This window comes from Pan troglodytes, chromosome 6, assembly GCF_028858775.2.
Source record: "Pan troglodytes isolate AG18354 chromosome 6, NHGRI_mPanTro3-v2.0_pri, whole genome shotgun sequence".
Classification (NCBI taxonomy): Eukaryota; Metazoa; Chordata; class Mammalia; order Primates; family Hominidae; genus Pan; species Pan troglodytes.
The window spans coordinates 137,634,700-137,644,543 of NC_072404.2; the positions used below are offsets into that span (position 1 = coordinate 137,634,700).

General features: G+C 36.0%; 1 pseudogene; it reads left to right on the plus strand.

Moving 5' to 3' along the window:
* The first annotated feature begins 5,882 nt into the window (after positions 1-5,882).
* On the plus strand, positions 5,883-6,263 carry LOC107975933 (large ribosomal subunit protein eL31-like; annotated as a pseudogene).
* Positions 6,264-9,844: the final 3,581 nt, after the last annotated feature.

The window sequence follows — 9,844 nt, forward strand, 5'->3', positions numbered from 1 at the left end:
AGAACTCTGACTCAAACCAGCTTAAAAAATAAAACAAAAGGAATTATATAAATTCATATAATTATTAGTGTCTTAAGAAACTAATGTTCACTTAATCCTGTACCTGCTTTTCCATTCTGTCATTTTAACCTATAAAATGTGATACATTACTTCACTGTTATTTACCAGAATTTTCTATAAAAATATAAGCTAATTATTCATCACTATGGCATATACTAGGTAATTTATTAATGATAAAAGCTGTATAAAGCAACTACATTGGTTAATGGAAAAAAAAAAAAGATCCAGAATAATGGAGCCCCGTAGTCACTTGCCCCACCTAAATTAATCACTTTGGCCCAGGATGGGACACTCTGATTGACTGAGCCTGAATCATGTGCCAAAGTCATGTGCCCCCTCAGATGAAGGGAGAGGGCTGCTAAACAGACCTTAAAACGTATCTAACTTTAAAAAAAAGAAAAGAAAACTAACTAATATGTTTATTGGGCACTTAAAAAAATGTGCCAAGCACTATAATTAGTAAGCATTTTACCTATAGGATTGCTTTTCATCCTTACATCATCCCCAATAGTTAGGTATTATTCTTTGTAGATGATAACTTTGAGAATTAAAGAGTTAAGTAACTTCCCCCAAGGTCTCACTGCCAATGAGTGGAGGTATTGAGACCTAAAACTAGGCGGTCTAAGTCCCTCTTGACTGTTAAACTGTGCTTCTGACAGCAATGTCACAGCCTTCTCTTTGTCTTCTATTATTTGACTTCTATTATTATTATTATTATTATTTGTGACAGAGTCTCACTCCATCACCCAGACTGGAGTGCAGTGGTGCAATCTTGGCTAACTGCAACCTCTGCCTCCCAGTTTCAAGCCGTTCTCATCCCTCACCCTCCTAAATATGGGACTTCAGGTGTGCGCCACCACACCCAGCTAATTTCTGTATTTTTAGTAGAGATGGGTTTTCACCATGTTGGCCAGGCTAGTCTCAAACTCCTGACCTCAGGCGATCCACCTGCCTCAGTCTCCCAAAGTTCTGGGATTATAGGCATGAGCCACTGCGTCTGGCCAGTCTTCTGTTATTTTTGTATATAGTAAACATACACAGTCCCTTTAGTCTTCAAATATAATATTTGGTCTTCACCTTTTTCCTATAAAATATGGAAGTAAGTTTGATAATCTGATCTACTGATTGAGAGTATTATGATGAGGTGGGTTCTGGGAGCACAATTTACATGAGAGAGGAGACTAAAGCAGTAAGATGTCTAGCAAAGACTAGATCCCTGTGCTGAAGCAAAGAGCATCATGGAGCTGAGTGCTCACAAGTTCTTGAAGAGAGCAAGACAGGAGAGGCATCCCAACAACAGCAAGTCCCAGTCAGGGGTGAAACAAACAATGATAAGAATGTGGAGGGGTTTTCAATTTCTGATATGATTATTTGCTCAGCACATTCATTCTGGAGCTAAACTGAGAATATTTAAACCCTCATTCATGTTGTCATCAGTATTATTGCTCAGATTCTGTGTGGCAAATCAGCTTTAGTCTTCTTTTTACATCATCTGAGCATCCAAATTAATGACTACTGAAAACAGAGTCAGTGTAGGGATAACAGCATGCATTTGGGGAATGAAAGAAAACCTCAGGGCATCATAAATAACACAAGGGTAGGACAAATACAATCAAAGGTTCCTTGTTTGCAGTTTTTGACCATAACACTAATGGAATAGTCCCTAAGATGACATGTGAAGGGGTTATACCAAACTCTTATCAAAATTTTCCTTCAGATATTTCCCATATTAACCAGTTCTTAATTGGTATTCCAGAGATAGTAACATATTTTATTATAAGCTTATATCGAAGCATAAATATTATCCAAGGTACATGCATAATAAGGTGATAAATGACTTCTCCAGAACTTCACTTAAATTAAATTAACATTGAGAGTGGAGTTTTCCTTTTTCAAAAGAGTTCCACGCAATCTACTGCTTTCCCCCTGCTGAGAGTGCTAATTTATTTTTTCTTTGCTAGAAAACCAGGAGACAGTCTTAAGACTGGGTTTTTTATTTATTAATTTCTTTCATTGATTCTAAGATACTTTAACAACAACTGTGCATCAGTGGATACAGTATTTTCAAGCTATTTAATGTAATGTCAGACAGTATGTTTCCTAGTAGAAAGAGAATCCCTTTGGAGTGTTAGGCAGTTTGCCTCTCTGTATAAGACTTAAAAATACAAACAGTAGCAATTATTTATCACAGCCTCAGAAGCCTACAGAAGCCTAGTTGTTGGATGGAAGTCTTTGCTTAACAAAGGACACGTGCAGAGTAATGTTCATTTTCCAGGTTTTTTACTCAGAAAGCAATTCAAAGTGAGCATGTCCAAGTAAAATATGTATCATTATTAGTAGTTATTTAGGTCTTTTCTCTCATTCTTCGAAGCTTTAAAACTCAAGGAGAGAAAAATAAGCACTCCTCTGCTTGTCAAAGGTATTTTATATTATAGCTAGTAAGTACAGACACCCATTAAGTGACTTATCTGTGTCTCCATGACCATCCAATTGTGATTTGTCATCAGCATTCTCTTCCTTCTCATTTTTTCCAAATAGGCATAAGGCAAGACTCCAATCCACAAACTGCTTGTGTTCTAAAAATTAATTTGTAGATAAATACTGCTAGAGCAGGATAACTAGTTGTGTGATTTGGGGCAAATGATTTAGTGTCTCTGAGTTTAATTCTTCATATATAAAATAGGCCTAATTTCTAATTCACAGGATTATTGTGAAGATTTAGTAAGATAATGAATATAACGTATTTAGTACACTACCTAGCAAAGAATGAATGTGAGATGGAATATTACCTACAATGGTCAATTTGAGAGATATAAACATTGAAACCAAACGTTATATGTGTCAATATCATATCTTGGAGTCAAGAATATGCAGGTCATTTTTTCAAGTAAGTTTCTTATTGAGAAATACATATAGTAAAACACACTAGTCATAAATGTAACTCAATAACCACACATAGCTCAATAGCTCAATAAATTCTTTAAATATAAACACACCCGCATAACCAAATCAAGAACTAGAAGCAGTGTTCCAGAAGCCCACTCCCTTGTTCTTTCTCCCAGCCACTACCACCTTCTTAAAGGTAATCAGTATTCTGACTTCTGAATTAATTGCTTAATTTTAATATCTCTGGGTTGGAATGATCTTGAGCACCTTATTATAGGCTTATTGACCATTTGGATATCCTCTTTTGTGAAGTACCTGTTTACCTTATTTGTCCAGTTGTCTATTAGTTGATCATTTTCTCATTGATTTGTAGATTTGTTTTGTTTTGGTTTGAGATGGAGTCTCATTCTGTCACCCAGGCTGGAGTGCAGTGGTGCGATCTCAGGTCACTGCAACCTCCACCTCCCAGGTTCAAGTGATTCTCTTGCCTCAGCCTCCCAAGTAGCCGGGATTACAGGTGCATGCCACCATGCCTGGCTAACTTTTGGATTTTTACTAGAGACAGGGTTTCACCATGGTTGGCCAGGCTGGTCTCAAACTCTTGACCTCAGGTGTTCTGCCCACCTCGGCCTCCCAAAGTGCTGGGATTACAGGAGTGAGCCACCAGGCCTGGCTATTTTTTAAATATGTTGTACTTTTGATGTCTTTATCAGATATATGGATGTAAATTTTTTCCCTCTGAACCTTGTCTTTTACTTTCTTAATGACTTTTCTAAATAAATAGAAGTTCTTGATTTTAATGTGGTCTAATTTACCTATTTTTTCATTTTTATTTACAAGCCACATGAGTAACAACATTAGAAACAAACAACAGATTGAGACAATTAACGGCTGCATAGGTTAAGATATGTGAGATATAATTACTAGATGGAAAATACCTAAAAAATAGGCCAGGGGTGGTGACTCATGACTGTAATCTCAGCACTTTGGGAGGACATGGTGGGAGGACTGCTTGAGCCAAGGAGTTCAAGACGAGCCTGGACAATAAAGCAAGATCCCATCTCTATAAAAAAAGTTAAAAATTAGCTGGGCATTATGGTGGTAGTCCCAGCTACTTGGGAGGCTGAGGTGGGAAGATCACTTGAGCTCAGGAGTTATAGGCTGCGGTGAGTCATGGCCACACCCCTACACTCCAGCCTGGGCAACAGAGTGAGCCCATCTCTTAAAAAAATAAAATAAAATCTGAGACTATTTGAAACTTACTTTTTAATGGAAATTAGGTGCATAAAACTGGCTTAATCATGACCCTTGAATTATGACACAGTAGAGTCATTTACCCAAGAATGGCCTGTTTTATTTTATCTTTAAAATATAATGAACACTTGGAAATTCATTACCAAACTTCAGCTCATCACCAAACCTGAGAACTTAAAATATTAACAGTTAACTTAAACATTTACCAATAAGAATAACAACAATAATAATAATACCTCAGTGGATTGGTTAGCAACATATTAAGCACATTTGACAGAGAATTAAAGAATCAAAAGAGAGAGCAGATTCCAAGACAATGAGAAAAGAGAGAGAAAACAATAAGGAAAATATAAAAGGAAATTTAAGAGATAAGAAATTTCAAATATGGTGGCCTAAATGGAGTCTAAGCAAAAGACAATAGAGAATATGGAGAAAAGGTGATGACTCACCAAGAGGTAATGACTGACATTTTTTTCAGAACTGATAAAGGATATCAAGCATCGTATTTTAAAAAGCCAATAAAACCAAAGCCAATTATATAGAAATTCATACCTAAAATGTTATAATGAAACTGAGAACAAGAAGATTGAACCACACATTTTTTTCTTTTTAAAAAAAAAATTTTTTTAGAGACAAGTTCTCACACTGCCACCTAGGCTGAAGTGTAGTGGTGGTATCATACCTCAACTGATTCTTCAACCTCAGCCTCCAGAGTAGCTGGGATTACAAGCACAGGCCACTATGCCTGGCCTGAACATTTTCAACTTAAAACTGTGTAATTGTCAAACAGCTAGGGAGGAAGAAAATATGAATAAACTAACAGTAACATGGATGCTGGAGAACAATAGAATAATATATGCAGAGTTTATTGAGAAAAAAAAATCACAACCTGGATTTGTAGAGACCTCAGAAGTTTCTCAAAAAAATGCCTGCCCCTGGTCTCATCTTTGTCGGAAGATAAAGAAAAAATGAACACATAGTGATAGATCTTCACTAGGGAAATTCCTAAAGATGTAATTCAGGAGGAAGGAAAAGAAGCCCAGAAAAGAAGATTTGAATGCAAGAAGGAAAGAAAATTGAAAAAAATATATAATTGTAGATAAATCTAAGGAAGTATTGATTAGAATTAAGATGTGATTAGAATTAAGATCCTGGTTTCAAATGGGGATTAGGAATTAATTTTGGACTTCTTTAAAAGTACACTATAAAATTTTAAAGATATTAACCAATAAAATAGAAATAGGACATATAACTTCCAAATTAGTAAAGAAAAAATACGTGATTAAAAAAAAACCCAAAAGCAAAATAAGCCAAAGGGAAAGAAAAAAAGAAAAATAAATGAGACAAATATAAAGCAAAAAGTTATGTGGTAGAAACTGGTAAAATATTTCAGTACTATATAGGCAAAAAATATCAACAAAAGACAACCTGGATAGCTGTTTTAATAATCAGACAACCTGGATAGCTGTTTTAATATCAGCTGTTTTAATTTAAGACAAAAGAAAAGCTTTATTTGTGATTTATTTTTTAAAAAATCACTATATGAAGATGAGAAGTTCAATTAATCAAGGTCGTTTAAACATTTAACTTTGTATACATATAGTTAAATAGCTTCAAAATACTCAGGGAAAAGGTAATTAAAACTATAATAAGAAATGGACAGCTTTCCAACTTTGACCCGAGAGAATGGCTCCCGCAAAGAAGGGTGACGAGAAGAAAAAGGGCCATTCTGCCATCAACGAGGTGGTGACCCGAGAATACACCATCAATATTCACAAGTGCATCCATGGAGTGGGCTTAAGAAGCGTGCCCCTCGGGAACTCAAAGAGATTCTGCAATTTGCCATGAAGGAGATGGGAACTCCAGATGTGCACATTGATACCAGGTGCAACAAAGAGGTCTGGGCCAAAGGAATAAGGTATGACCCACACGGTATCCGTGTGTGGTTGTCCAGAAAACGTAATGAGGATGAAGATTCACCAAATAAGCTCTATATTTTGGTTACCTACATACCTGTTACCACTTTCAAAAATCTAAAGACAGTCGATGTGGATGAGAACTAATCGCTGATTGTCAAATACATCAAATAAAGTTATAAAATTGCAAAAAAAAAAAAAGAGGAAATGGACAATCACCATTAAAGGGAGAGATGTCAACACAGCTCTCTATTATTGAGAGGCCAATGGATAGAAAAGGTTTGAACAATAAAATAGGCTATACATATGCACAACCCTCCACCTAAAACAGAGAATGCAAATTCTTCTCTAGCACATAGGAAATAAGTAAAAAAAAAAAAAAAAAAAAAAAAGGCCACAAGCAAGGTTTTTGACTTTTAGGTCAAAAAAACTTTAAAAATTGCTATCAGACTATATTTGCTTATGACAATGCAATTATGTTATAAATTAATAACAAAAAAGTTACATCTGACAAAGGTCTGATATCCAGAATCTATAAAAAACTTTAAAAAATGAAAAAGAAGCAACCACATTAAAAAATGGGCCAAAGACACGAACAGACACATCTCAAAAGAAGACATACAAGAAGCTAACCAACATGAAAAAAATGTTCCACATCACTAATCATCAAAGAAATACGAAACAAAACCACAGTGAGACACCACCTCACACCAGTCAGGATGGATATTATTAAAAAGGTCAAAAAACAACACATGTTGGTGAGACTGTAGAGAAAAGGGACTGCTTACACACTGTTGGTGGGAGTGGAAAGTACTTCAGTCAGTGTGGAAAACAGTTTGAAGATTTCTCAAAGAACCTAAAACAGAACTACCATTTAACTCAGAAATCCCATTACTGGGTATATATCCAAAAGAAAATAAATCATTCTACCAAAAGACACATGCACTCACACCTTCATTGCAACACTATTCACAATATCAAAGACATGGAATCAACCTAGGTGCCCACCAACAGTGGATTAGATACAGAAAATGTGGTGCATATATAACAAGAAATACGAAGGAGTCATAAAAAGAATGAAATCATGCCCTTTGCCTCAACATGGATGCAGCTGCAGGCCTGATATGGTTAGGCTTTCTGTCCCCACTCAAATCTCATCTTGAACTGTAATCCCCATAATCCAAGGGAGAGACCAAGTGGAGGTAATTGAATCATGGGGGCAGTTTCCCCGTGCTGTTCTCATGATAGTAAGTGAGTTCTCACAAGATCTGATGGTTTTATAAGGGGCTCTTCCCTCTTTGCTCAGCATTTCTCTTTCCTAACACCTTGTAAAAAAGGTGCCTTGCTTCCTCTTCACCTTCCACCATGATTTTAAGTTTCCTGAGGCCTCCTCAGCCATGCAGAACTGTGAGTCAATTAAACTTCTTTCCTTTATAAATTACCCAGTGTCAGGCAGTTCTTTATAGCAACGTGAAAACGAACTAATACAAGCGAATTCAAAAAGGAACAGAAAACCCAGCAAATACTGTATGTTCTCACTTATAAGTAGGAGCTAAACATTGGGTACTCATGGACATAAAAATGGCAACAATAGAAACTGGGGACTACTAGATGGGGGAGGGAGGAAGGGAGGCAAGGGTTGAAAAACTAAATGTTGAGTATTATAATCAGAACCTGGGTGACAGGATAATTTGTATACCAAATCCCAGCATCATGTAATATACCCATGTACATGTTGCTACTGAATCTAAAATAAAAGTTGAGCCAGGCACTTTGACTCACACCTGTAATCCCAGCACTTTGGGAGGGCGAGGCAGGAAGATTGCTTGAACCCAGAAATTGAAGACCAGCCTGGGCAACATGGTGAAGCCCTGTCTCTATTAAATATATACATACATACATAAAAACATAAATAAATAAAATAAACTAAAAACTAGAAAAGAAACTTTTAAAAAAGGTGAAAAAGATTATAAAAGTAAATAAAATCTCAAATCATTTAAACCACAATTCTAAGTGACTTTTGAGATTGAATATTTTGTTCACTGAATCTACTCATATACATAACTAAACAAACGGAAATTCTATCATTTCAGCATACCTATTTTGATAAATCAAGATTTAACTATATATAAAATATATAGGAAACTACCAAAAGGTATTGAAAATAAGAATGTAACTTTTTTTTTTTTTTTTTGAGACAGAGTCTTGCTCTGTCACCCAGGCTGGAGGCCAGTAGCGCGATCTCGGCTCACGGCAAGCTCTGCCTCCCAGGTTCACACCATCCTCCTGCCTCAGCCTCCCAAGTAGCTGGGACTGCAGGCGCCCGCCACCACGCTTGGCTAGTTTTTTGTATTTTTAGTAGAGATGGGGTTTCACCGTGTAACTAACATTTTTAAGATACAATAGGGTGTCCAAACTTTTGGCTTCCCTGGGCCACATTAGAAGAAGAAGAATTGTCTTGGGCTGTGCATAAAATACACTAACACTAATGACAGCTGATGAGCTAAAAAGCAAATTGCAAAAATAAAAATAAAAATAAAAATCTCATAATATTATAAGAAAGTTTACGAATTTGTGTTGGGCTGTATGCAAAGCCATCCTGGACCATATGTGGCCTGTGGACTGTGGCTTAGTCAAGCTGATATTGGATAAGGAAAGAGCTAACAGAAAGTGTGAATTGCTCATTTTCTTATTTATTTCTGCAGGGAATAGAACCATTTAAAGTTGCTAAATTAAAAAATAGAAGATTAACTGTAATATTATATAAACTGCTATAAAGTTAAGTAGAAGTTTTAAAACAGACAAAAAATTGTTGAACTTAGAAAAACCGCACACATAAAAAAAAAAAATCCAAGGCTGAGTGCAGTGTCTCATGCCTATAATCCCAGCACTTTGAGAGGCTGAAGCAGGAGGATCACTTGAGCCCAGGAGTTCAAGACCAACCTGGGCAACGTAGCAAGACCTTGTTTCTACCAAAAAAAAAAAAATTAAATTAAATAGCTGGGCATGGTGACATACACTTGTAGTCTCAGCCACTTGGGAGGCTGAAGTGGGAGGATCACTTGAGCCTAGAAGTTCAAGGCTGCCGTGAGCTATGATCACACCACTGCACTCCAGCCTGGGTGACAGAGCAAGACCCTGTCACCAAGAAATAAAGCCTAATACATTTATTGTATCAACAAATATAAATGGCATATATTCATCTACTAAAAGAAAAACTCTCATATTGGGTACAATTTTTAAATTGTATATTGTGTATATGAGACATCTAAAACAATGTGATTCACAAAAGATTAAAAACAAGAATATAAAAATACAGTCACGCAAAGCTAACTGAAACAAGAGTTAAAATATAATCTTTTTTAATATATAAATATTAATTGGAGACCACATTTGCTGAGTGCTGTGTGCCAGGAATGTGCTTTACATAAATGATACGTTAAATCCTAAAAACAGCCCTCTGAAGCGTATTGGCCACATTTTACAGATGAAGGAACTGAAGCACAGAGAGATTTAAAAACGTATTCAAAGTTGTATAACTGGTCATCAGAGGAGACAGAATTCCAACCCAAATTTTCTAGCTCTAGATCCTGTCTAGCAGCAATATTGTCTTTACAGTTAAAAAAATAAAAGAACTATTTAACATGTATAATTTTAGTTACACAGAACTTTTTTTAGAAAGGATACACTAGAAATTATCAAAATAGTAGTTACCTTTACAGAGAATG